The sequence below is a fragment of the Sus scrofa genome, chromosome 15 (genome assembly GCF_054392235.1).
Source record: "Sus scrofa isolate SSC_HxYL_T2T_F1_AM1 chromosome 15, Sscrofa_HxYL_maternal_Yorkshire_Landrace_v2.0, whole genome shotgun sequence".
NCBI lineage: Eukaryota > Metazoa > Chordata > Mammalia > Artiodactyla > Suidae > Sus > Sus scrofa.
Genome location: NC_139397.1, coordinates 49,145,981 through 49,172,133, shown reverse-complemented (window position 1 = coordinate 49,172,133; position 26,153 = coordinate 49,145,981). Strand labels below are relative to the sequence as shown.

The 26,153-nt window shown below is 37.2% G+C and overlaps 1 protein-coding gene and 1 long non-coding RNA gene across 3 annotated transcripts in view; both read left to right on the top strand.

The window, feature by feature from the left end:
- The window catches only part of CSMD1 (CUB and Sushi multiple domains 1), a 1,878,204-nt gene that overhangs the window by 1,083,821 nt on the left and 768,230 nt on the right, over positions 1-26,153 (top strand). The window lies entirely within an intron of this gene.
- Positions 19,224-25,777, top strand: LOC146395827 (uncharacterized). The gene is made up of 2 exons (XR_014829747.1): positions 19,224-19,503; positions 20,652-25,777. It is a non-coding gene; the product is annotated as an uncharacterized LOC146395827 (long non-coding RNA).

Sequence of the window (26,153 nt, the reverse complement as noted above, 5' to 3'; positions counted from 1 at the left end):
CTGGGAAGGTGGCTTATTACTTAAAAACAATTTTCCAAGTGGCTTAAAAGACTTGTGCTTGTCCATATTCAATTTTTTTTTTTAACAAATGGTCCATTTGGGGGGGAGAAGTGGAGAGAGAGGATCAGGGTAGGGGAAAGACAAGAGAAAATGATATCATTCTACTAGTGTCTCCCATTACTGCTTAAATGAAGTATTTTTGTCTTCTTTAAAGTGTGGACATTTATATTTTCACAGACAACCTAAATGAAGGAAAAAAATTGGTCATCTCCTTTTTTTTTCTGTTTTTATTTACTAAGTCCCTGTTCTTGGAGCCATTTGCGACAAACCTCTTGAACATTTGAAATGTGTGCCCTTTACCTAAATAAAAATTACAGATTAACAGATCTGTACAACCGAATAAAAGTAGCTATAAAATTAGTGATAATTATTGCCCTGTAAAACGTGTCTGCAGATGCTCTGAAGAAGGAACCACAGGTCAGAACCAATGTTTGTCAACATCCACTATCTCCACCATGAGACTCAGTTATCATCAGTGTTTATGACAACCCGGAAGCTATAGGACACATGAGATTCAGTTCCAGATGCATCCTTTTATTTGCATTCTGTATAGAAATGAGATTCTGCTTAGACTTAGCCCTGAATTCTGCATGTGAACTGCGAGTCATTGGTTCTTTCTACCCTGTTGTTCCTGCAACACAGTCCCTGTTATCTGATCAAGGGCACGTTCAACTCCAGAGAGCTCTTCTTTTTAGGCACCAAGTCCAGGACTCCTCTTTGAAGTAAACACTTATCAAAACTGCCAGAACCAACATGGACAGTGACTGTGCACTCTACACCACTCCTCAGCCAGGTGGTTTTCAGCTGTGGGTGGATTGGCAAGCCCTCCCTCAGCGTCAATTTGCCACTGTCCAGAGAGGTGTCTGGTGGTTGTATCTGGGTGGATGTCAGTGGTATTTGATGACAGAGGCCAAAGATACAAATAAACATCCTTCAAGACACAGGACTGCTCCCAGAACAAAGATCCAGCTCCGAATGGCAGTAGTACCAAGACTGGGAAATGCCAAGAGCCCTGTGCTTCCAGGGGACTTGGGTGTGATGACTCTATTGTTTTTTGCCTCTCTCTCTTTTTTTTTTTTTTTCTTTTTAGGGCTGCAACTGCAACATATGGAGGTTCCCAGGCTAAAGGTCTAATTGGAACTGCAGCCACTGCTCTATGCCAGAGCCATAGCAATGCAGGATCTGAGACGCATCTGCGACCTATACTACAGCTCACAGCAACGCCTGATCCTTAGTCCACTGAGCGAGGCCAGGGATTGAACCTGCAACCTCATGGTTACTAGTCAGATTCATTAACCACTGAGCCATGATGGGAACTCCCTGATGACTCTATTGTAACCTGAACCTACAGCTTACCTCCCCAGTGTACTGTCCTGCCACTCTTTACTTTTTTTTTTATAATTATGTGATTATTTCACACCAATTCTAACACTTTAAAGAAGCATCTATTACTATGCACTTCTGTTAATTATTCAAGATTATAGAGAACAAAGCTTCAATTACTTCTGAAATCAGTCTCAAATAAAAATGACCTTTGAAAACACGATGGTACACACAACTACAATATTAAAAGTGGTTATACAATATCTATACAAGAACAAACTAAGCAATAGTGGAAAATGAAAGCAAGCCTACTTAAAGAAATATCCTCCGTTATGTGAGCAAGACATTTTCTAGAAAATGATTCACAATGGGCTATTTTTCTTAGTATTTCTTTCCATCAGGTACCATAGCAAGTGGCTCTTATGGTTCTGTCATTAGATGTTAACATAGTTCCTCCTATGACTCTCCTGTTCAGTTTTATAGAAACACAGAAAATTATAAAATTTTGGGGAAATTTCTGAAAATGGATGATTTTCCCCCAAAACAGGAGAAAGGATAATGAACAAAATTATCTGTTAATTCACTCCTGGAAGGACTCATGCTTTTTATGCAGCCACCAAGTGTCAAAAGGCCATTTAAACTAATAAAAATGGTAAATTTAAATTTAATTATGTTTATAGTACATATAATCAACAGTGACAAGTATTCTGCCTTGGATTTCTGTGTAAATATGAAAGGTAAACCCTAAAATGTGTATGGTAATATTTAAACATTATAGCAAAAGAAATGAAAGAAAAAAATCAGTGTTTTTAGGGAGTTCCTCTTGTGGCTCAGCAGGTTACAAATCCAACTAATATTCATGAGGATGCAGGTTCAATCCCTGGCCTTGCTCGGTGGGTTAAGGAACCAGCATTGCTGTGAGCTGCAGTGTAGGTCACAGATGTGGCTCGGATCCAGAGTTGCTGTGGCTGTGGTGTAGGCCTGCAGCTGAAGCTCCCATTCAACCTCTAGTCTCATGTGGCCCTAAAAATATGTATATATATATTCTTAGCACTGATAGTGATTTTTTTCATATTCTGGATCCACCTAACACTGTCTCTGTTTCTTTAAACTGAGAGATATCCACACACAGATTGTGAAAGGTCATAAGAAATATTGTTCCTTAGATCTCTGGTAGTGAGTCAGTGAAAGTGTCTCAATTCTTTCCTTTGAAACCCAGCACATGGCAGTGAAATTCAAGTCAGTTTTACTCCACACATTTTAAACTAAAGTATCATCAAAAGTGAATGGAAAGAGGAAACAAAGAAATAATTCATTGGGGTAGAAATTCTATTTATTCCTCCAATGGGCTTGCTTGATAACAGCATTCTAGAATCAAACCTAAAAAGTTTAGGAAGATATCATCTGCATGACTACATCTCACTGGCCGTTTCTCTCCAGGAAAATTTTTGCCTTCTGATAAACTTGCATGTTTACTTTTGCCTCTATGCCTTTGAGCTTAATTCAAACAGTAGCAATTACAGTTTAGGTCCATATTCAGGAAGACTTGACATAACCAGCTAACATGGTTACAGATGACTTTCAGGAACACTCCTCTCTTCCCAAGTTATACCTAGTGATAAATCTGATAGATGCTGAGGTTTGCACTTTGAGGTTCTTCAAAAATGAAATAAGGGGCACATTGTTATAAGCAGCAATTTATATTTCCAAATGATAGTTGTTTAAAGAAATCAATTAACAAAAGTATGTTATATTATTGTTTCTAACAATGCCTGGTTAAGTGCTTAATAATACAGTATCAAGTGCAGGCTGTGACCTATTGAACTCCTCTTTGTGTATAAAAACATTCCCACTTTGAAACTGAGCCCATATCTAAGTTTCTATTTCTTTAATATCAAACCTCAGCCTCAAAATCTAAGAGCATACAGTTTAAAGAAGCTTCCTCTTTTGTATCTGAATTGGGAAGAATCACAACTCTTTACATAGCAGGGGAAATAAGAGACTTGATTCTAGTTGTCCATTTATTTCCCCTAAATTAAGCTATATTTCACTTTCCCCATCTCTTGTCTAATCTCTGTAAGACCCAATGACCCAAGAAAAAAAGATAAACTAACAATAACTATTTATAGACCCATAAAAGACTGGAAAGTTACAAGAGGAAAAGGAGAAGCAGGATGAGAAAGAAGAATCTTCTGAGGCTGGGCTTCCTAAGAAGGTGATCTTAGGGGAGCTCTGAATGATGAAGAGATAGATGTTCAGCCCCTGGACCCAAGGACCAGCACTGTCCAATCATCTGTATCAAGACACAGTTGAGGCAAGACCCCTCTGGAATTTTAGGAAAGTACTTTCTTATTAAAGACTAATGTGAACATCACCTTATTCACTCTTGAAAAATTTCCTGAGTTTCACAACAAACAGGTGGGAAAACCTCCAGGAAAGAGGGTAGAAAAGAGTTTGCACTATTTAATAAACACTCTCTTCTGGTCATATCAAACCCAATTTTCAATATATGTACTGCACACTCACCTTCCCAGCTTTACACTCAGTGTGATAAGGCTAACTTGTTGGGTGTCAGTCCTGATGACTATGAGACCAGAAGCTAATGGTAGATAAGTGGATTTTTCTGGTGTATTTTGTATCACTACTTATATTCTTAAAGAAGAAAAATATATTTCCAAGGAAGCAAAAGTACGACTCTTGATCCAGTCCATGTGAAGCAGGAATGGGGGTCCAGGTGTTGGGAGGACATTTTTATCCCCTGAGGAAAACCAGTGGAAACTTGGACTCCTGGTTGCCTAGTTTAAAATCAGAGTATTTAGGCAAAAGTGATGTTTTCTGTGACTCTCGCACTATCCCAAATGCCACGCCTAACCCCACATCTGTTCCTCTGTGGAAATGCGAAGCCTGCTGTGGATGCAGCCCACTGGACCCAGGCACCAAAGATACTTCATCCTCTCAACTCAGGAGATGTGGCAGAACTGAGATTAATTCACACAGTTCAAAAAAAGTTCCCTCGTGTGAGAGAGCTAAAGCATTCTTTTAATGGAAGCTTCAAAATGTCCACTTTTAGAAGGCAGTCTACATTTTAGGAAAGAAAATAACAACCACTCTTTCATTAGTTAAGTCACACATCAGCTATTATTTGAGCTCATTTTATGTGCTGAGTACTTTCTTAGACAGAAGCAGCACATTAGCAAATTAGACAGTCTTGGGCTTTACCCTTAAGGAGTGCACAGACCAGCAGGTCCTGGAGAGAGTACAAAAGCACAAGCATGAGACATACCATAAGAGGAAGATCAGGGGGTGTGAGGGACCACACAATGGCTGGGGCTCACCTCATCTTATTAGAACAGGGCTGATTTCCAAAATAAGTGACTTTCAGTACAGCAGATGAGATGGCCAATGCAAACAGGGATTGTGTCAGGGTAGACATAGGTATTAGACCTGAGTGTTCCCAAGCCATCTCCCTCTGTCTCTCTCACCCTTTGAGTCATCACCTCAATAAATGTTGCCAGTGACAAGGTCCTTTGCATCATGTAACACTTGCTCGTGCTTTGTTTCTGTAAATGTGATTGTGCTTAATAGCATACGCACTGTACACACACAACCTTCTGCTCAGGATTTGGTAGTTTATACACTTTAGAAGGGAGCAAAATGTTGACAATAAGGATGATTTAGCACTCCTTTTATGATATCACAGTTGAGAGCAACCCTGATTGGAAAAAAAGACCAAGGACTAGTGCTTTGAGGCAAAGCACTCATGAAAGAGGAAGGAGGTTGGAGGAAGGTGCTGATGTAAGGGGTGAGCAGGGACCAGCACCAGTCATTCAGCTGGCAGATACCCTATTGTCTTCTAGGCTAATCTCATGTGCAATCTCCTTTTTTCTGGAGGTGGAAGGGTAACTTTGCTCTAAACTTTAAATTGTAAGGAACTTTCCTTTCAATGAAACTTCTATAATAATATAATAATTATATTAATAAATATAATAATAATAATGACAAATGTGACTTAGGATTTTGGCATAAAAACAGACATGTTTTTAGTATTAAAGGAACAAAATAGAGAGCCCAGAAATAAACCCACACAGATAACAGTCAACTGATCTTTGACAAGGGTGTTAAAAATACTCAATGCAGAAAAGACAGTCTCTTCAACACGTGGTGTTGGGAAAACTGGACATTCGAATGCAATTGCATGAAACCAGACCCTGCATATTACACCCTAAAAATAAATGAGTGGATTAAAGATTTAAACCTGAGATGGTAAAACTTCTTGAATAAAACATAGCGAAAAATTTCATGATGTTGGGCTTGGTGGTAATCTCATAGATACAAACCAGAAGCCCAAGTGACAAAAGTAAAATTAGACAGATGGGACTACATCTCACTAAAAAGCAGCTAAAGAAACAATCCTCAGAGTGAAAAACCAACTCACAGAATAAAAGAAAATATCTTCAAGCCATATAGCTGATAACAAATTAATATCCAAAATATATAAGGAACTCCTACAACTCAATAGCAGAAATTTAAAAACATGAATAACCCAATTAAAAAATAAGCAAAGGAGTTGAATAGAAATTTCTACATGAAAGACATAAAAATGGTCAAAAGGAATATGAAAAGGCATTCAACATCACTAATCAGGGAAATGCAAATCAAGAGCACAAAGAGAAATCAACACCTGTTAGAATGGTTATTAAAAAAAAAAAAAAAAAAAAAGACAAGCATGGGTGAGGATGTAGAGAAATCAGAACCCTGGTGCACTGCTGGTGGGAATGTAAAATGGTGCAGTCTATGCAAATTAGCATGGAGATTTCTCAAAAAAAAAAAAAGAAAAAGGAAAAAGAAAAAAGAACTAGCATTTGATTCAGCAATCCTACTTCTGAGTATGTATTCAAAGTGCACAAAATCAGGATCTTGAGACATCTGTACTCCAGTGTTCATTCCAGGGTTATTCATAGTAGCCAAGGAATGGAAACAACCCAAATATCCACTGCTGAATGAATGGAGAAAGAAAGTGTAGTATAAACATAGCATGGAATATTGTTCAGCCTTAAAAGAGGAAATACTGCCATTTGTGACAATGTGAAAGAACCTGGAGAGCTTATACCAAGTGCAGTAAGTCACAGAAAAACAAATAATGTGTTATTCTCTTTACACAAAGTCTCTAAAATAGTCAGGTTACAGAAGCAGCATAAAAGAGTGGTTTCCAGGGGCTGTTGCTCAACTGTTAGAAAGTCTGTTATGAAAGATGAATAAATTCTAGAAATTTGTTGCACAACACTGCACTTAAGGTTAACAAGATGGTATCAGGCACTTAAACATTTGCTGAGAGTAGATCTCATGTTCGGTGTTCTTATCACAAAAAGAGCCAAAAGAGAACTTTAGGAAGTGATGGATGTATCTATTACCTTGCTTGTAGTGATAGCATCATGATTGTATGCTTATGTTCAAACTCCTCAAATTCTACACATTAAATATATGGAATTTTCTGTTTATTAATTAATATGTTAAATATATGCTACTTTCTCTCATAATTAAATCTGTTTTGAAAAAGTCATTATGAGAACTATGTCTAGATACTCATGTTGCAACAGAAGAAAGGGTGGGGGAAAAACTGTAATTGTAATATATACATGTAAGGATAACCTGACCCCCTTGCTGTACAGTGGAAAAATAAAAAAAAAAAAAAGACAAAATAAAATAAAATAAAATAAAAAAATAAATAAAATAATAAAAAAAGAAAAAGTCATTAGCATTTATTAAGAGACCATAGAGTAATAGCTACACTCGTGTTATTCCCTTCTTTTATTTACTATAACCACCCTCTGTTTTGAAGAAACTAAAGTTTAAGGAAATATCTAACATGGCAGAGAAAGATTGAACCTAAAATTTCACTTTTGGTGCCCCTGCTCTTTCTACTCTCCAATGAATATTGGTGCTCAGGCAGTGACAGTGAAATCCAAAGGCTAAACAAACCACACACAAACCCAGAGTTACGTTTCAGAGGCAGAACTGACTAGAGTTAACCTATCATCACCTCTTGGAAAATAAAGTAGTAGATTTACTTGATCCCTGTGTCCAGATTCACAGTCTCTTCCACCATTTGGATAACAAAGTCCAAATATAAACATATCCTTTGCAAACATAAAAATCTGATTAGATTACTACTCTACTCAGGACTCTCAGAGGTTCCTCGTTTTATTCAGAAAAAAAATATACACTTGGCCCTTGAACAACATGGGGCAGGGAAGGGAGTGATTAAGGGAGTCAACCTCCACATGCAGTTGAAAAAAATATATGTCAAATATATATAAAACACACATAGAACTTATAGCTGGCCTTTCCTACAAAAGGAAAAGTTCCTCCAAATACACTGTTCTGCATCCATGGATTCAATCAACCATAGATCATATAGTGTAGTATATGCTATAGAAAAAGTCCATGTCTAAGTGGACCCATGTAATTCAAACCCATGTTGTTCAAGGTCATGTTGGCTGAAGGTCAACTGTAGCATGACACTGCTCTTTGGGCCAGTGCAATTTGGCCCAATTTCAATGCCTTTCAGTGTGCTTTCAATATTAGGATGGATATCACATCAGTGATGGCCACTGACTTCAATGACCTTGTGGCTTAATGTTAGGAGACAGACACAGTCCTCCAGGAAGTGTGGTGTATGGGCAGGTGGAAAGATGTGTGGTGTATTACATGAGCTCAGAAGAGGAAATATTCATCAAAAGGAGTTTCCTAGAATAGATGGGTTTTGCCCTGAGTACTAAAGAAAGATTAGGGGTTGGCCATGACAAGGGAGATTAAAAAGGTGCACCCAGAAGCTAGAAGACACAAAGAAAGGGGCTCTAAGAAGCGAGAAGACTTGAGCAATGGGTGGAGACAACAGACGTACTCCTCTGTATCCAGACTCATCTCTTATTGTTCCCCTCACACTCTTATCCTCAATCACTTAAAGCTATAGCCTTCACATGTGCCGCTGCACATTTCTGCACCTTGGCTCATGCTGCTAACCCTGCATGAAATATTGGATGTCTCCATGATTTTGCTTGTATGATTTTGTCCTTTAAGAGATGAACTTAAATCTCTCCTTTCTAAAACATTCCATGAATTAGTTAATCCCTTCATCCCTTGAATACACACTGTGCCATGCAACTGCTTCTATTGTTCACCCATTACATGCACTGATTGTGTGTGCACATACCCTCTAAAGGTGCACATCTAAAGGGAAGGATGCTTGCCCAAGATATCTTTGAAATCTTAACACCAAACATATTGATGGTAATTAAATTGCATTTAGGGAGAAGTAAAAGAATATGAATTCTTGAATAGTTTATAATTTGAGTATCTAAAAAAAGGACAATGTCAAAAATGATACAGATCTTCCTAAGTGTAATTATAGAATGCACATTCCTGAAAACAGCCAGTAAATACCCAATAACCATTAATTAGTAATTGGTGTTCTCCTACCTTCTTCCAGCAGGTAACTCTTCACCTCCACCTCAGTCAACTCACACACCTTAATTGGATTCTGTCTCCTCTGGGTACCCACCTCTTTTTACCTGATATCCTGCCCTGCTTTACTAAGTTGCACAAACATTTACATTTTCTCACTCATGCCCAAGGACATCCTAGGGAAGTGGCAACTTAAAAGCTTTCAGGTTCAATATGGTATCAAACTTTGAATATGGGCTTGTTGAGAGCCAAAAACAGATGAAAAATTTATTCAAATAGGACTATGGCTTTATTTTAGATTACTCTCAAAAATAAGTTATGCCCGTGGAATTTCAGATTTAATCTATCTAAACTAAACTAGATCGCTTCTTGGCCTTTTAACTAAGATCAAGTGTAAACTGAACTAGAGTAACTCACTGCAGAGGGCTAGCTAAGACTTGTTGATACTCCATTACCTTGCTAAGCTACATATGAATCAACTTTCTTATGTTGTCTTCAGGTTCCCTTCAGTGATGAAGGCTAAGTCACCTGAAGAAATAATTCTGCATCAATATTCTATGAGTTCCATAGTCATGGGAAAGCTTTCAAAAGGAATAGGTTACCTGTGATCTCATGAGCCTTTCAGACAAATGGTAGTTATTCCAAAGATGTAAACTTGTAGCCTGTTATTTCTCAGGCTTTGTATTTATCCTTGCTTCACAAGAGTAACCACAGTTAACAATACTATTATGAGTTATCGGTTTAGGTAAGGTATCCTAGACAGTTTTTCAAGTGACAGCAAGCAATCTCTCTCAAAGCACAGAGCTATAAAACTTCCAATAGGAAATGTAAGTAGACATTATAATCTTATGGACTTTTTCTCCCCCTCCCCAAGCTCTTTTGCAAGTAATCTATTTTTGAACCATTTAACTATTTTTGAATTAACTTATTTTTTATAGTACATGATGTATACATACTTATGCTTCTCTCCCCAAAATACTTTGTCAATCTTGGTCATTAATATGTTAAAAATTATTCTCATCATAAAAGATTTCAATTCTTTAAAATCGTAAATATGTTTAACTTAGTTTAGCATTGCAAACCTCAGTTTTGTTAATGTGGGAAATGTTTTTATATCTACTTTCAATTTTCACTAATTTTACATGAGCACTTCAAATGACCTAGATTTTTAAGTGTAGTAGTTCCCATGCTCCTAATTAAATGCCACTGAACTCACCCTTCCTCCAAAGGGCCCTTCTGCTTTGCCTTCATGTTGGTTTTGGACAGTTTCTGGGAATAAAAGTGTAACTGTGAAACCAATCTTTTCATGTGCTGTATTTCTGAAGAAATAGCTCCTTCACTGGAAGAATAAAATATTCCAATTGAATATCTGTAGCTTGGGAAAGTGCCTAATTTAGTCTGACAGAGTTGTTGATTTATCTGAAAGAGGAATTCTAAAGAAACCTGCGGACTCCCTTCCTTAATTATGTTTTAGCAAACTGGCACAACAAAAGCCCATGAATACTGAGAGATTTCTAGGTACCCTGGACAGTGTTTTTCAAATGACAGTAAGCAATTTCCCTCCCAAAGCTCAGAGCTGTAAAACTTCCAATAGGAAATGTAAATAGAAATTATAATCTTATGGACCTTTCCTCCAACCCCCCTCCCCCAGAGCTGCAGTATTCAGGAAGGTAGCCACAAGGCCCACACAGCCATTCACATTCAGGATGTGATGCATTATAAGATGCATAATGGACTTCAACGAACTCCTAGGAAGAATGTAAAATATTTCAATATTTTTATAATGATCACATGCTAAGTATTTCATATACACTGAGTTAATGAAATTACCATTGAAATTAATTTCAGCTGTTTCTTTTCATGACTTTCAATTTGGATACAAGGAATATTAAAATAGCAAAGGTGACTCATGATGCATTGGACAGCATCACTCTAAGGTCTAAGCGGATGGACAAAGCCAATGGCATCAGTGGTGCTGTGGGTCATGGGTTTTAACAGAGTAGGAACTCGAAAGAGTTTAGTGCTCTTAGCCCAGTGCTGTAAAAACCACCACCATGATGCATGGACCTAGTTTTTTAACCATATTACTTAATATCGATGGGATTACTTTCTTTCGGTTTTAAAACTGAATGCTGTACTAAAAATACTAGTATTCTTTCAACTTTTGTTAGGGGGCATTGCAATATGGTACCTGGGTATATTTTATTTCTCTGGGCCAGGCATTTCTGATGAAGGTATTTTGGAAGGAATTACGTGGGAGGCACCTAACTAGCTTTTAAAGAGTGTTTATTAGTTACTGAGTGAGCAGTGAAACTACATGAATAAAGTCACAAGGGGAGTATTTGAGGAGGGATGTCCTCAGAGGGGTTCTGGGATGACGGTGGGATTTTACTGCCTGGATGAGAGAGGGGTGCAGAGTTTATACTCGAGATGCATCACAAAATCCTAAAAAGCTGCCAAGGCATATCTGCTCTGTAGAGAATCAAGATAGGAAAGCTAGTTATGGAAAGTTCTCTCTGAAGCAGAGGAGGCAGTCAGAGCCATACAAAATATTGAAATAGTCACCATTTCCAGGCTTAATCCAGATTGTATAGAATTTGAAGGCTTTAAATACCATTTTGGTATGAGTTAGGCTTCTGTAATTACAGGCTCATTGTGCAGTAGGGCAAGATCAGAAATCAAGACAAAGTGACAAAATCTGACTCACAAGGAGGGATTCATTTTGACAGATTCTGAGGAAGATTAAATCCATCCTTTTAACTAGACTTTCAGCATTATTACATTCTTCAACACTTTATTTTGTCTTTTTTAAAGGGCAACATATTGTCTTTCAGCCATAGGCAGGCATGGATACCTTCTGTAACATACAAGGGAGACAGTGGTAAGCCTGTATCAGCAGAAGCTTGCACTGAGAACAAGCGTGGCAATGTGGTGAGGAAGGGCATCTTTTAAAGCCCTTTGTGGGCTGGTAGAGCCCAGCATGGATTCCGGAGATGATGAAGTGTGTGGTCAGCCCAGGTGAGGACTGTGCAAAGATGCTGGTACTCTTGGTCATGAAAGAGATTGAGACTGGATGAATTTGGGGCTTGAAATGAGTTACAAGAATTAGTCCTGCTTGAAATTAGCCTAGGACATAAATTCTGAGAAAGTTCCTAAGGAAGCTCATTGCTGACTAAAGAATATAGCAATCAGAGTTCTTTGATGGCTCAGTGGGTTAAAGATCTGCTGTTGTCACTGCCATGGTACAGGTTCGATTTCTGGCCCCTGAATTTCTGCACGATGCCACCCCCCAAAAAACAAACAAAAAATATAGCAATCAGCTACTATTGAAGAGGAAGACAGCCCTCCCTAATTGCTGGGCTCTGTTTTAAGTCTTTATGGTAAGGGAACCCACAGGCTATTTTAGATGCAAACTTTCAGATGTTTCCTCTTCTAAGTTTTTAATGTGGGCCTTAAAATGCATCCTCTTGCTGACTGGGATGCCCCCTCCACCTCCAGGGGGTTAAGGTCTGCTTCTGACTCAGTCAATCTTTGTCCATTGTTTCCCTTCTTTAGCATCTTACATCTATGTCCTATGTCTTGCTGTAGCTCACACCTGGAGTTTGGTGAATGATCTCTGATTTGATCCCCTATAATTTATTTTTAAAAGTTAGGGCTTAATATTAGGAAACTGAATTATGAATGGAATCATAACATCTTCTTTTCATCAGATTTGCCAATTATAAAAGACTTCCTCTGCTGACATAGTTTGGCTCCTTAATGTAATCCTTCTCTTATGTTCCTGAAATATGATTTTTCAAAGAATAAATACAAACTTGCCTTTTGTTCTTGCTATGTCTGTGCTCCCCTCAAATTTATACATGGGAATTCTAACCCCAAAGGTGATGATATTAAGAGGTAAAGCCTTTGGGAGGTGATTAGGTCATGAGAGTGCAGCCCCCATGAATGGGGTTAGTGCCCTTATAAGGTAGACCCCAGGGAGGTCCTTGGCTCCTTCCACCATGTGAACACACAGAGAAGTCAACTCTCTTTAACCAGGAAAAGGGTGCCCATCAGAACCTAACATACTGGCTCCCTGATCTTGGATTCCAGCCTCCTAAATGCTAGGACGTGAATTCCTATTGTTCAGAAGCCACCCATTTGATGGTGCTTTGTTACAGCAACATGAACAAAACAAGAAAGTCCTGAATTGCCTGCCAATAGCCAAAATGAACTGCACACACCCTTACAAAATTATATATGAACCACAGGTGACTGGAATCAAAGGTTCTGTATAAATAGAAATAATGAATCATGAGTAATTGAAGACAGTAATTTAAAAGGCAACCTGTTTCAGTAGCAACTGTATTTAGAGATCATATACATCTAGTTGAAAAAAAAATTTTATTAAACTATTATTTTAGCAGCTCAAAACACATCTTTCACGATGTGATTTTAACTTGTAATTCCTCTGTGACATCTAGATTTCCCCAAGGTACTGTCCTATTCCTGAAATGTTCTCTGCTAGATCAAAGCTCAAGATAAAACTTCAATTACATCAATGAAATGAACTATTCATATGGAACTAATCTTTCTATAAAACCTCTTCAAATAAAAACATTTTTGAAAGGCAAATAAATTCAATTTATCAACTTGGTTGTGAATTTTGTCAGGATATATGTTGTCAACATCCTTGTACAGCTTTAGTGTACAATAATAAATAGTTGAGTAGGGAGAAGGCTGTTCTATAAATGGTCACCAGTTAGACAAATGTGCGGCTATAAAAGTTGGTCCACTAATTATTTACGTGCCTGTTAGAGAACAGTAGTTGTGATAAAGTTCTATCCCCAGGAGTTCTCAAAGTGAAAAATATAGTCAGTACAGTTTTCAAACAGAAAATAAAGTATCTATTTGGCACTGTTACACAGCTAGGAAACCTCATATACAGAGTAATGTCCTCATACTTAGCAGGACTTTACAAGTCCATGAGTTTGTGGGTGATGTCCTCCATGTCAGCAAGTGAAAAGTGATGCAACAAAGCGCTTAACTGCATCGTGTACACAGCATGCTACCAGCCCATATGGCGGTACCTGGGAAAGGGCTAATTGAAAGTCACTTAACATTTACAAAGACAATCCAAGTTTAACCAGGATACCATCCCTGACATTCCTGGCTAGAGAAGACACCCTTGCTTTCATGAGAAGTAAATTGTAATGCTAGGTAAGTTCTCACGGCTCTTCTCAATGTGCTTATTTTCAGTTTGGAACACCTGTCACAGCTTTCACTTAATTATAATGCATCTATAATTAAGAATCTGTTAGGATTCTCATAGAATATTGAGTTTTGAGAGATCTGGGTTAACATGCTGTAAGATTCTAACAGCCTCTGACTAGGAATTTAAAAAATAACAAATCCCATTGTGTATTTACACCACATCTTTCTAAGTTCGTCTGTTGACAGATACTTATGTTGTTTCCATATCATGGCTATTGTAAATGATGCTGCTATGAACACTGGGGTGCATGTATCTTTTTGGAGTATTGTTTTCATTTTTTCCATATGCACTCAGGAGTGGGACTGCTGGATCATATGGCAACTCTATTTTTAGTTTTTTGAGGAAACTCTATACTGTTTTCCACAGTGTTTACACAAATTTACATTCCCACCAACAGTTCCTTTTTCTCGTCATCCTTGCCAACATTTGTTATTTGTAGATTTTTTTTGATGATGGCCGTTCTAACAGGTGTGAGGTGATAACTCATTGTTGTTTTGATTTTTATTTCTCTAATTATTACTGATGCAGAGCCATAAAAAGAATGAAATTCTGCCATTTGCAGTGACATGGATGGACCTAGAGAATATTATGCCCAGTGAAATAAGTCAGAAAAAGGCAAATACTGCATGATACCACTTATATGTGGAATCTAAAACATAATACAAGTGATTGTGTATGAAAAAACAGAAACAGGCTCACAGATATAGAAAACAAACTAGTGGTTATTCAGCAGAAGGGGAGAGGAAAATTAGGAAAAGGATTAAAAGATCCAAACTACTATGTATAAAACAGATAAGCAACAAGGATATAGTGTATAGTACAGATAATTATAGCCGTTATCTTATAATAATTTAATGGAATGAAATGGAGCCCATGAAGATTAATCAATTTAAAGGCACCAATGTGTGCACATCTCTAAATACAGAGCTATCGAGAACCTGATGGCTTTTCCTCTTAAAAAATTATGCAAGGAAAGATGAATGTTTAGTTTACATTTTTTGTTTACCTATTTTCTTCTTCACCAAGATAATTAGATCTCAGGTCTAATTCTGCTGATACCTATTTGCGTTGACTTTCAGGAAATCATTTGAATTTTCTGTGCCCATTTACTTGATTTTTTAAAACAAGAGAGAATAATGTCTATGCTTTCACCAGGTCCCATATGTTTTAAGAGGTTCACTTCCATCAATCCTAATAACAAGTGGACCAGGGGTGGTTTATGGTCAAATGATGAGAAGTGTTATAAAGGTGATGACACAGAGTTAAAGCAAAGATGAGCACAGTGGACTCTCAGGAAAGCATGTCTTTTTTGGCAGAACCTTCACCTCTGCAAGCCTGGTCACCAACCACTAGTCCTTCAGACCTCAGCTCAGCTTGGGGGCTGTTTTCCCCCAAGATTAGCTTACCTACTGCCCCCTCCCAAACTAGCGCAAACATTCCTAAGACCCCCTCCTTCTTTGCAATATAATTACACTTTGATGTTTGTGACCATTTTCACATCAGTTTCCTTCTCTAATCTTTCAGTTCTGTGCAAGTGAATCCATGGTGTTGCAAGGACTCTTACACTCTTAGTACATCATCAAAGAATTCCTGGCAAGTGGAAGGCACTCAATAGTATCTGCAGAAACTCCGATGTAACAATTCAATTCTCCACCACAGTCAGTGTCAAAGTGGACAGCACCTCATATTTTAATGAGAGTGAGATACATCAGCCTGAAAATCCCTTCCAATCCTGCTCGATTTTGTGCTTATACAAATATAGTAATCATCCTGAATTATGTAGTCTGCAGATGACCAGACTTGCACACCAGTACCGATGCAAATTGAAGCAACATCATCTGGGCTGGTAAGCCCGCCTTTCATGGAAGCCCAGTGCCAATGTGGGGACAGTCTTCACTGAGGTGTCCTAGGTTAATAAAATCTATATCTCTTTCTTTCTTCCTAAAGTTCTTTGTTCTTAAAGCTCTTCTGGGGGGAAGAGTTTGTACCATGACCCTCAACAAATGGGAAACATTTCCCTCCCAAGAGTTTTTGCCTGTTTGCTCTCAAGAGAGCTTGGTAGGTGGTTAGGACCTGGGTGATGGAACATCAAGAAGAAAGCCATCAAATATTAATACTGAATGCTTATACCATTTAAGATGAAAAATTAAATATTGTTTCACAAATGATTTCACAGTTAAGAAAACCAGTTTCTGTAGAGATGGCACAGTAATGATTGATAGGTTTTAACAAAAGCATATGAAATGTTAAATTTAAAAGAGAATTTTCAGAGAAGGCTGTCATTAGTCACTTCTGCTTCTCAGGGGAGCTGCCCCTGGAGGGTGGAGGCTTGTTCACTGAAGAAGGGGCCATCTGTCTCCAGGAATTATTAACAATCTCAAGCTTATCTTCGTGATACAGACAAATTATTTTCAAAATTGCCCTAACAATGACCAAAACCACTTAGAACTCCATAAGGAGAGATCCAGGTAACTCTTTATCAATATCTTATTAAAGTACCAAAACATACGATGCAGATGATTAAAAATTAGTTTTATAGAGAGAGTAGGAAAATGTTATTTTAATCCTTCTCTGTCTGCACTATAGAAATGGAAAATTCAAATGTCTTTATTTTTATATCATTTTCATTGGGTTTCCTTTGAAATGAATATATAACAAATTAAAATCTTGATGACCAGCACAGGATATGATGAGAATGCTAATGCTTTTACTACTGAAAGAGAAATAGCTTTCAAAACACTGTTCTCAGATGGATACTGCAATGCATAACAATTCAGGATCTCTTCAGCCACAAGTGATAAAACTTCAGAATGGCTGCCACCATTGTCCCTGATACATCACAGCATCTTGGCAATTAAAGTCATACAGTCTCGTAACCTAGAAATAATGAAATACTTTTCACAGCTCAGTTATAAAGAGTTGGCAGAGTTTGATTTCTTGATTGTGTGTTGGCTTCTCCAACATTAACTGATGATTTTATCTCTATGGCTTTTCTCTCTGTATTACCAACAGCACCAGCATCTCACCATCAATAGCTAGCATGCCCTAAATTGAATCCTCATTGTGTGAAGGTAGGAAAGCAGAGGTCCTTTAGTATTATTTATGAGCCTAAAAATTAAGGAACTGCAAATCCAGCCTTGCTGACCAAGTTTAATAGACCAAAGAAGCCCATCCTCAATCGAAATCCTATCTCCCAGCATAATCCCCTTTCTGGCCAACTTCACTGATCTGAGCACACAATTATCTTCCTTTTAATTTTAAATCAAAATGAGGTTTCTCGTTAAAAACTTTTGTTGTAAAATTCCCCTCCAAAATAGTTATTTGGCTGCTTTTCTTGACATTATCTCCATTGAATCATTTTTAATTTTCTGAATTTCTTAACTATAACTCATTTATAAAAGATGGGATTTTTTTCCCTTATTCTAAACATGTAAACCACTTTTCTCTCATTTTCTTAATTTTTTCTTATTTTTTGTTTCAAAAGTAAAGACATTCTAAGACAGAAAAAATGTACCAGTCACAACAATAGTATGGGTATTTCAAAGAGTCAAAGATTTCAAGTTCTTGCAAGGAAAGAGATTCAAGGACCTTGAACACTACAGATTCATGACTATGTTACAAGAGGAAAACAAAATAAGACAAATATGGATAGGTTTCTACTATCTCAAAAACAATCCTGTTTTTAATTTTCCTTCTGACACAAATAATACCCTCATTTTATTTAAGATAATCTAAAAGTCAATTTTTTCTGTTACAGATGACAGCAGAAACACATTTGGAGAGAAAACAAGGAGAAAGCTCATATTGTACAAGTAATAAATAAAACTTGAGTATCCTTTCAATAAAAGAATTATACACCTTAGCAAGTATCAGTAATTGGGAAGCTTATGCAATGTTATATTTATATTAAAGTGTCAGTTGTCAAATCAATACCATCTCTATTGAGGACTTTCAGTTTGATGATACTTGAGCCTCTCTAACGTTTTCACAACTTCCCACCAGGGGGAGAGCATCAAATGGCCAATTTCTTCTAACTTTTAAGTACGTACATAATCACACTAATTTATCAGAAAATGTTAATAAGTTCTTGTGTTTAAGGTAATTCAGGCTTATTACATATGTTCTTAATATTTGCATTTTGTCATCACAAAACAAATTTCTTATTTCTTGTTTCTGACTTCTCAATGTAAAAGTAGTTTTCTAAGTATCTGGGCAATTTTATATAGATAAACATCTTAGCATTTAAAATAATTTATCATGGTAAATTCTATTTTTATTACTATATATTTTATATCATAAACATAATGTTTAGTTTCTTTTAACTTGTATCTTCTGTGTCTATTTTAACAAAACATTTTCCACATTCACCTCTAGAACTGTTTTGAATGAATAAGCTCTTATGTTCCCTAAGTGGTAACATTTTTCATCTCAATTTGATAAAACTTTGAACAATAATTTTGCCAAAATAGAATGGAAGTATCTCCCTGGCAAACCTAATGGTGTAGTGGGACAATATTTAACAAAATACAGCAATGGTTTTCTTGGCTTTTGTTCAGTCTTCTGACTTGCTGTGTATGAGTCCTATGATGGCACTTAGTGGATGACTGAGAGAATACAGCCAGGCTTATCTCCCCTTGGCACAGGTGAAAAGACTCATTAGAAACAGTGTTGTGATCATTTCTGCTGTGCAGTAAAATGATTCACTTATACATATACACATATCCATTCTTATACATGGAATACATTGTTGTACAATAGAAAATGATCACATTGTAAATCGACTTTAATAAAACTTTTAAAAATTAAAAAAAAGGAAATAGAAAGGTTGAGAAATAGAATTTCTTCTTTGGCTGCCAACTTTCGGGTTTCATTTTTTTTGTCTTTTTTTTTTACAATATGAATTTATTTTTTTATTATTAAAGTATAGTTGATTTATGTTTCATCAAGTTCTGTTGTACAACAAAGTGACCCAATCACACACATTTCCCTGTGCTGTACAGTAGGATCCCATTGCCCATCCATTCTGAATAAAACAGTTTGCATCCAAAAAAGAAAAAACAAAACCCAAATGCCCATCCATCCCCTCCCCTTTCCCCCTTGGGAACCCCAAGTCTGCTCTTCTTAGCCATGATCTGTTTCTGTTTTTTGTTATTTTTAGATAGAATCTTCTGTTCCATACTTTAGATTTCACAAATAAGTGATATCATATGGTATTTGTCTCTCTCTCTCTGACTGACTTCACTTAGTTTGAGAGTCTCTAGATCCATCCATGTTGCTGCAAATGGCATTAGTTTGTCTTTTCTGTGGCTAATATTTCATTTTATATATGTAGCACATCTTCTTAATCCATTCATCTGTCAATGAACATTTAGGTTGTTTCTATGTCTTGGCTACTGTGAATAGTGCTGCTATGAACATAGGGGTGCATTTATCTTTCACAACAAAAGTTTTGCCCAGCAGTGGAATTGCTGGATCATATGGTAACTCTATATTTATTTTCCTGAGGTACCTACATGCTGTTTTCCATAGTAGTTGTACCTATTTACATTCCCACCAACAGTGAAGAAGGTATCTTTTTGTCCACATCCTCTCTAGCATTTGTTATTTGTTGACTTGTTAATGATGGCCATTCTGACTGGTGTGAGATGGTACCTCATAGTAGTTTTGATTTGCATTTCTTTAATAATTAGTGAGGGTTTCATTTATTAACAGCATGTGTATACTCCTGTTTTGTGCTCTATCAAGTTTAGGTTGATTTCCATTATTTCCTGGCATTTTTCCACACATCATTCCTATATAGTTGCATTGCCTGTTTGCTGTTTTGGGGGTTTCACCATAAGAGTATCTGTAGGGAGCTCTTGCTATTCTTGTGGAAATTCCCAGGTGTAGTGGAATTTCCCAAGTGTAGAGACATTTTCTCAGAGAACAGGAAATTTCTCCAAAGCAGAAACCTTGAATCTCTAGATTATGTGACAGGGAAATTGAAGAGGAGATCCCTGCTTTGTACGCAATTTCAAGCCTTATCTTACTCTTTCCAAAGAAGGAAATAACTTTTCTAAAATGACTGAGGAAAGTGGCCACATTAGAGCCAGGTCTCTGTAGCATGGTCAAGGAATCCTCTTTACTAAACAGTATTTGGTCTGAACTGAATTACACACTCACTCACCACATGAGCTGAGCAGTATCCTGCCATAACCCTGGTCCACTTGTGATTAAAATTCAGAAAATGAGCAGATTAGAACACTGCCAAGAGGGAGTCGAATTTCATGCAAAAAAGTAAACAGTGAAATGTATTTTCTTAATTCTGAATCTGAGCATTTCATGTTATTCTTGTTTACTTTTAAATAGTTTCATAGAAATTGTTAACTGTTAGTATTTAAATTTTAAATATTCTAAAGGACAAATACCATGTATCACTTGTATGTGGAATCTAAAATGTGGCACAAATGAATCTATCTATAGAACAGAAACAGACTCAGAGAACAGACTTGTGGTTGCCAAGTGGGTATGGGGGAGGGAATGGGATGGCCTGGGAGCTTGGGGTTAGTAGATGCAAACTATGACATTTAAAATGCATAAGCAATGAGGTCCTGCTGTACAGAACAGGGAATATATACAGTCTCCTGAGATAGACTATGATGGAAAAGAATATTAAGAGTATATGTATGTATAACTGAGTCATTTTGCTGTATAGCAGAAATTGGTACAATACTATAAATCAACTACACTTTAAAAATAGGCTTGGCAACAGGCATTCACAGGAAAGAAAATTTAACTATCTTATAAGTTGACTAAAGCAGAGCTTTAAGGTTTTCTTTCCCGAGATATCACCTTGCTTAAGCTTCAGTATGCCAACATTGGCACAAATAAAGTTCTGTAAGGGAAAACCTAATCAATATCAAATCCTTAATCAGTTATGTTAAATGAAGTCATTTCCTTCTTGGTAATCAGGTTGGGTGCATTTATATTCATGGTCATTTTTTTTTTAACATGGAAGAGAGCTAGCTAGGATTCCCAGTCTGTATGAAATACATATATTGAAGGTGGGGTCATTAAGGGAAAAATCTTTTCTCCCTTGAGTTTCATGGGCTAGGGTGAAGGAAAACATTGGCCAACTATTCCAGGATAGATGTGCATGGGCATAAAACTTGCTCAACCCTTGGGAATACTCTTTCATCACACTGATGACTCTTTTCAATAGCAGAAGAAAATTAGACTGCAGCCACACTCATCTCTTCATGTGAGCCGTAGGCTGGAGCTATATTAATCTATGGAGGGCATGAGCTGAATTGAAGTCACATGAACTTTGATGTCAAATGACTGGCTCTTGCCCCTACTGACAAACCTTTCTAAGTGTGCAGAGATGTGTCCCCAGGATCTCATGCCGAATGTCCAGGACACCACTGGAGGCCCTGTAGACATGGAAAAAATTAAACAACAGAGCAGACCCTGAAGATAACATTACAAGAAGTGATGTTTGAAATGACTGGCAAGACAGTTTAAAAGTCTTAGTAGAAATTCTAGGTTTATGGACTTCTCTGTGGATCGAGAGATCATATGTACAGTTGAACTAATGTGGGGGTTGGAGCATCAACCCCTCCCCATGCAGTTGAAAATCTGTGTACAGCTGTACCGTCAGCCCTCCCTATTCATGGTTTACACCTTCGAACTTAACCACAGATCACATCATACCATTTTTTAAATGTGCTTGTAAGTGGACCAGTACAGTTGAAACCCATGTTGTCCAAGTGTCAACTGTGTATTGGTTTGGGGAGAAATAAAAAACCCTGAATTTAGGATAGTATTTCTCCATACCCACACCTAGGAAGGAAAAAGTATTTAAAGTTCATTGAGGAAAAGATTTTGAGACACTATTGAGATAGAGGAAGCTTAGGAGAGAGCTTTGGGAGGACAGAGACTCAGCAGGGCTTTACCTTACACCCCTGGAGCCCAGTGGAGGCCAGGATGTGGGCACGCTCAGGTGACATGTGGGAGGGCACTGCACTCCCAGAAAAGCCTAAGAGGCTATAGGACCTTGGATCAGAGACTAAGTGATTTAGAGGGAGGGAGCAGGGTTCCATGAGCTGCACATCTGCACATTCTAGGGGGTGGGGGAAAGAGCATCAGCTGTGACCAAGATGAATTTCCTGCTAGCTCAGTGGGAAGAAAACTTGAAACATAGGATTTAGGTTAACAATGGAATTAATTATTCCACTGGTGAATTTTTCTTTTTATGCCCACATCTCAGATCTCTGTGAGACCTCTGTCAATACCTCAATCTTATATTCTGTGTAAAACTCTGTTCACTCAAACTGCCTATGGACTCAGTGGTCAAAGTGATATGAGAAATTATAGTTCTGAATCATCAACTGCCTAGATGTGTGACCTCCCATACTTTACTCACCCTTTCTATGGTATTGTCCTTATATTAGATAAAAGATCTGGGAGAGTTTTCTAGAAACATGTGCTCTGGTCTTTACTTGTATCTCCAATCTTTCTTCCTACCACCTCCTCCAAACTTGACCTTTGTCATAATCCACACACATCACAATAGTGTGTGAGTTACTTTGAGTTCCTTGCTCAGCCACCCCCACTCCTAGCCTCTGCAATAGCTATTCCCTCTCAGGGACAGTTCTATTCTCAAAGATCATTCTTGAATGGCTTCTTCTTGACAATTAGGCTATAACTCCAACACATCACCCCAGAGGTTTTTCCCCTATTTATACTGGTTCCCCCCAACTCCAACATTCATGGTCACTTCTGCTACCATATCTTTTTTCTTGATTTTACTTATCTTCCTTTAAAATATAACTTACATGAGAATGAGGACCTCACCATCACATCCCCAATGCTTAGAAAGTTGAATGGCACAGAAATTACCGAATAAAAGTATCCATTTCATCTTTAAAATTCAACATCAGTTAAAGATACTAATGTAAAGTCATTAAACCACACAGCTTAATTTTTAATTTTGGATGTGGTCTCACACCCACGTGATCACAGCCCCTTGGTTTGCTGTCTACAACTACTGTGGCTCTGTTTCTAAATATCTTACTTGCCTTTATTTGGAAATGATTTTAAGCAATGAAATTAAGGTGACTGTAAAGACCTTTGTTTGCTTTTAACCATGTGAATGCCACCATTTGTAAGGAAGTTTAGATTTGTTCCAAGAGGAACTAGTGGTGAAACTGCAGTCCAAGGAGTAAAAGAGGCGTTTTGACTCATCTATGGGAAGAAGTTTCTAAGGGTCAGAACAGTGTTTCAAGGTACTAAGTGCCTGAGTTTTTAAGGACAAAAGCAGTGATCATGGTCTGCTGTGGGTACTTGGAGAAGGAAACATGGAGTGAGATGTTGAAAGAGAGACATTTAAGGGTCATTCCAAAGCTACACTCCCAGGGACTCTGTGCTTCTTTTATATTAGAATGCCACATACATTTTTATGAATATTTTTTTCACTGTTCAAAAGACCTATCATGAACAGCTTGCTTCCCCTTTACTTAATGTTTTCTCAACATGCCTAAGCCATCAAAGAGGCTTCATGAAGTAACTAAATGCTTCTGTAACTTTGAATCTTGGGGAAAAAAAAGACACAGCATATATTAGCCAAATGGTGAGACAGATGTTCCAGAATGGCAGTGCTCAAGGAGGTGATTAAAATGCCAAATAGCATCTTACTGTCCCTTGAACGGAAATATCCTTGAAAACTGTAGTGCACAAATATTTTGAGGGAGAATAATAGTGAATAATGTTGTGAATAAGCAACATAAAGTAGTATTCTTGTCTTGTATATTGTTGTCTTAATGAGAATCCCTATTTTCCTGAACATAGTAGGCATTCAACAAATTAGTGATTAAATGGAAAAAAATTACACATGCAAAAACTACAGTGGAGATGTATGCATATAACTCAATCAAAATGCAAATGTGGGAGTTCCCATCATGGCTCAGTGGTTAGCGAACCCGACTAGCATCCCTGAGATGTGGGTTCGATTCGTGGCCTCATTCAGTGGGTTAAGGATCTGGTGTTGCCGTGAGCTGTGGTGTAGGTTGCAGACGAGGCTTGGATCCCATGTTACTGTGGTGTAGGCTGACAGCTACAGTTCCAATTAGACCCCTAGCCTGGGAACTTCCATATGCTGCAGGTGGGGCCCTAAAAGACAAAAACAAACAAACAAACAAAAAAAAAAAAACAAAGCAAATGTGCCTCATTATTTCAGGATAAAATTGAGTGTATTTACAAAATTGTGAGCTCAATTCCTTAGTTCATTTTAAACCCATGACCATAATTCTAATTTAGATATCCATAATACCAAACTACACAAATTCACTATGAGCTTTAAGCAAATAACACACATGTAACATTCAAAATTCACAAATATGTACAACTCAATTTATGGTCTGTGTTTGAGGCACCATGCTGATCTAGGACTTCCTATACATCCAGCAGCATTTCACTGGGTCCCAGAACTTGGATTAGCAGCTCCAGCCATAGCTTTGCCTTTCCCACAGGAGTATGTGTTCCATCCCAAAAGTAGGAGGAAAGCCACTATTCTCCAAAAACAATCCTTTAAATATTTTGCATCATTAATCTTTATACTGAGCTAAAAAACTCTCTCCCTCTAACTCACATTTTGCTCCTAGTTCTCACCTTTGAGACACAGAATATAACTAGAATATACAGAAGCTATTCACTGTTTTACTTATTGCTGCCTAATTCAAATTTTCTACTTTTTGAAAAAATTTCTCATTTGTCTTAAACTTTTCTTGATGGCATGATTCTAAGTATCACCTTTATTCAAGCCTCTGTTGGAGAGTCAGCTGCTTTGTCAATGTCTCCCCATTAGGGATTCAAGATGAATTTCAGTCTTAAGATGAGATCATACACCCCTCATTCTAGAACATCCTGTCAGTACAGGCACCCTAAGTTAAATTTGGATGACCATATCAGTATCACTGCTAGTTTACACCTAAAGGAAACAAAATATCCCTATGATTGGTTGGTGTGCATTACTATCATCCTGATTTCTCCATTTTAAGCAGATATTAAACACTCTCCCTCATCTCGAATTGCCAATTAACTTTTTTTTTTTTTTAACTCCAGTGCTAGGAAGAACTGAGTTCTAATCTTAGATTTTTGTCAGATTATTGTAGATCCCAGGGTCACAGTAGAGAAAATAGCACATCTCTTGCATGCATGAAACATACATAAGGATGATATTGATAGTGATTGCCTCTATTACTTAGAACAGCCATAAATTGCATTAGATTTCAAAGAGAATTTGAAAACAGAATCAAAGTAATAAGAAAAAGTATCAATATTCAAATTGGGAAAACAGCAAAGAATTACTTACTATTTGGTTTCAAATTGCCTTTTAAAAAGCAATAAAATGAGCCAGTTTTCAAAAATACAGTACCATAAACCTACTATCAAAAATGGGAATATAATATTAAGAATACTTGTTTCACAAACTTGACATAAAGACAATGGCAAGATATATTTAAAGTGATGAAAGGGAAAAACCTTCAACCAAGAATACTGTTCCTAGCAAGGCTATAATTCATATTTGATCAAGGAAGCCATACAACCAAAAGCTAAAAGAATTTGGCACCACCAAACCAGCTCTACAACAAATGCTAAAGAAACTTAACTTCTCTACACTGAAAAGAAAAAAAGAAAGAGAGAGAGAGGGGAAAAAAGGCCACAACTGGAAAATTACAAATAGGAGAGCTCACCAGTAAAGGCAAACATAAAAGTAGGAAATCATCCACAGTCAAATATGACATCAAAACTGGTAATCATAAGAGTAGAGGAAAATGCAGAATATTGAAAATGCTTTTAAAATTAAGATACCATCAATTTAAAAACATTTTGTATATGCATATAATTCAATATCAAAACCTCATGGGACCCAAAAATTAAAAAAAAAAGAAATAGGCACTCATAAAAAAAGAAAGAGCAATTCAAATACAACACTAAAGGTAGTCAACAAATCACAAGGATCAAAACAGAAGGGAAGAAAAAAAGTCAAACAATAGCAAGTCTGAAACAAGAA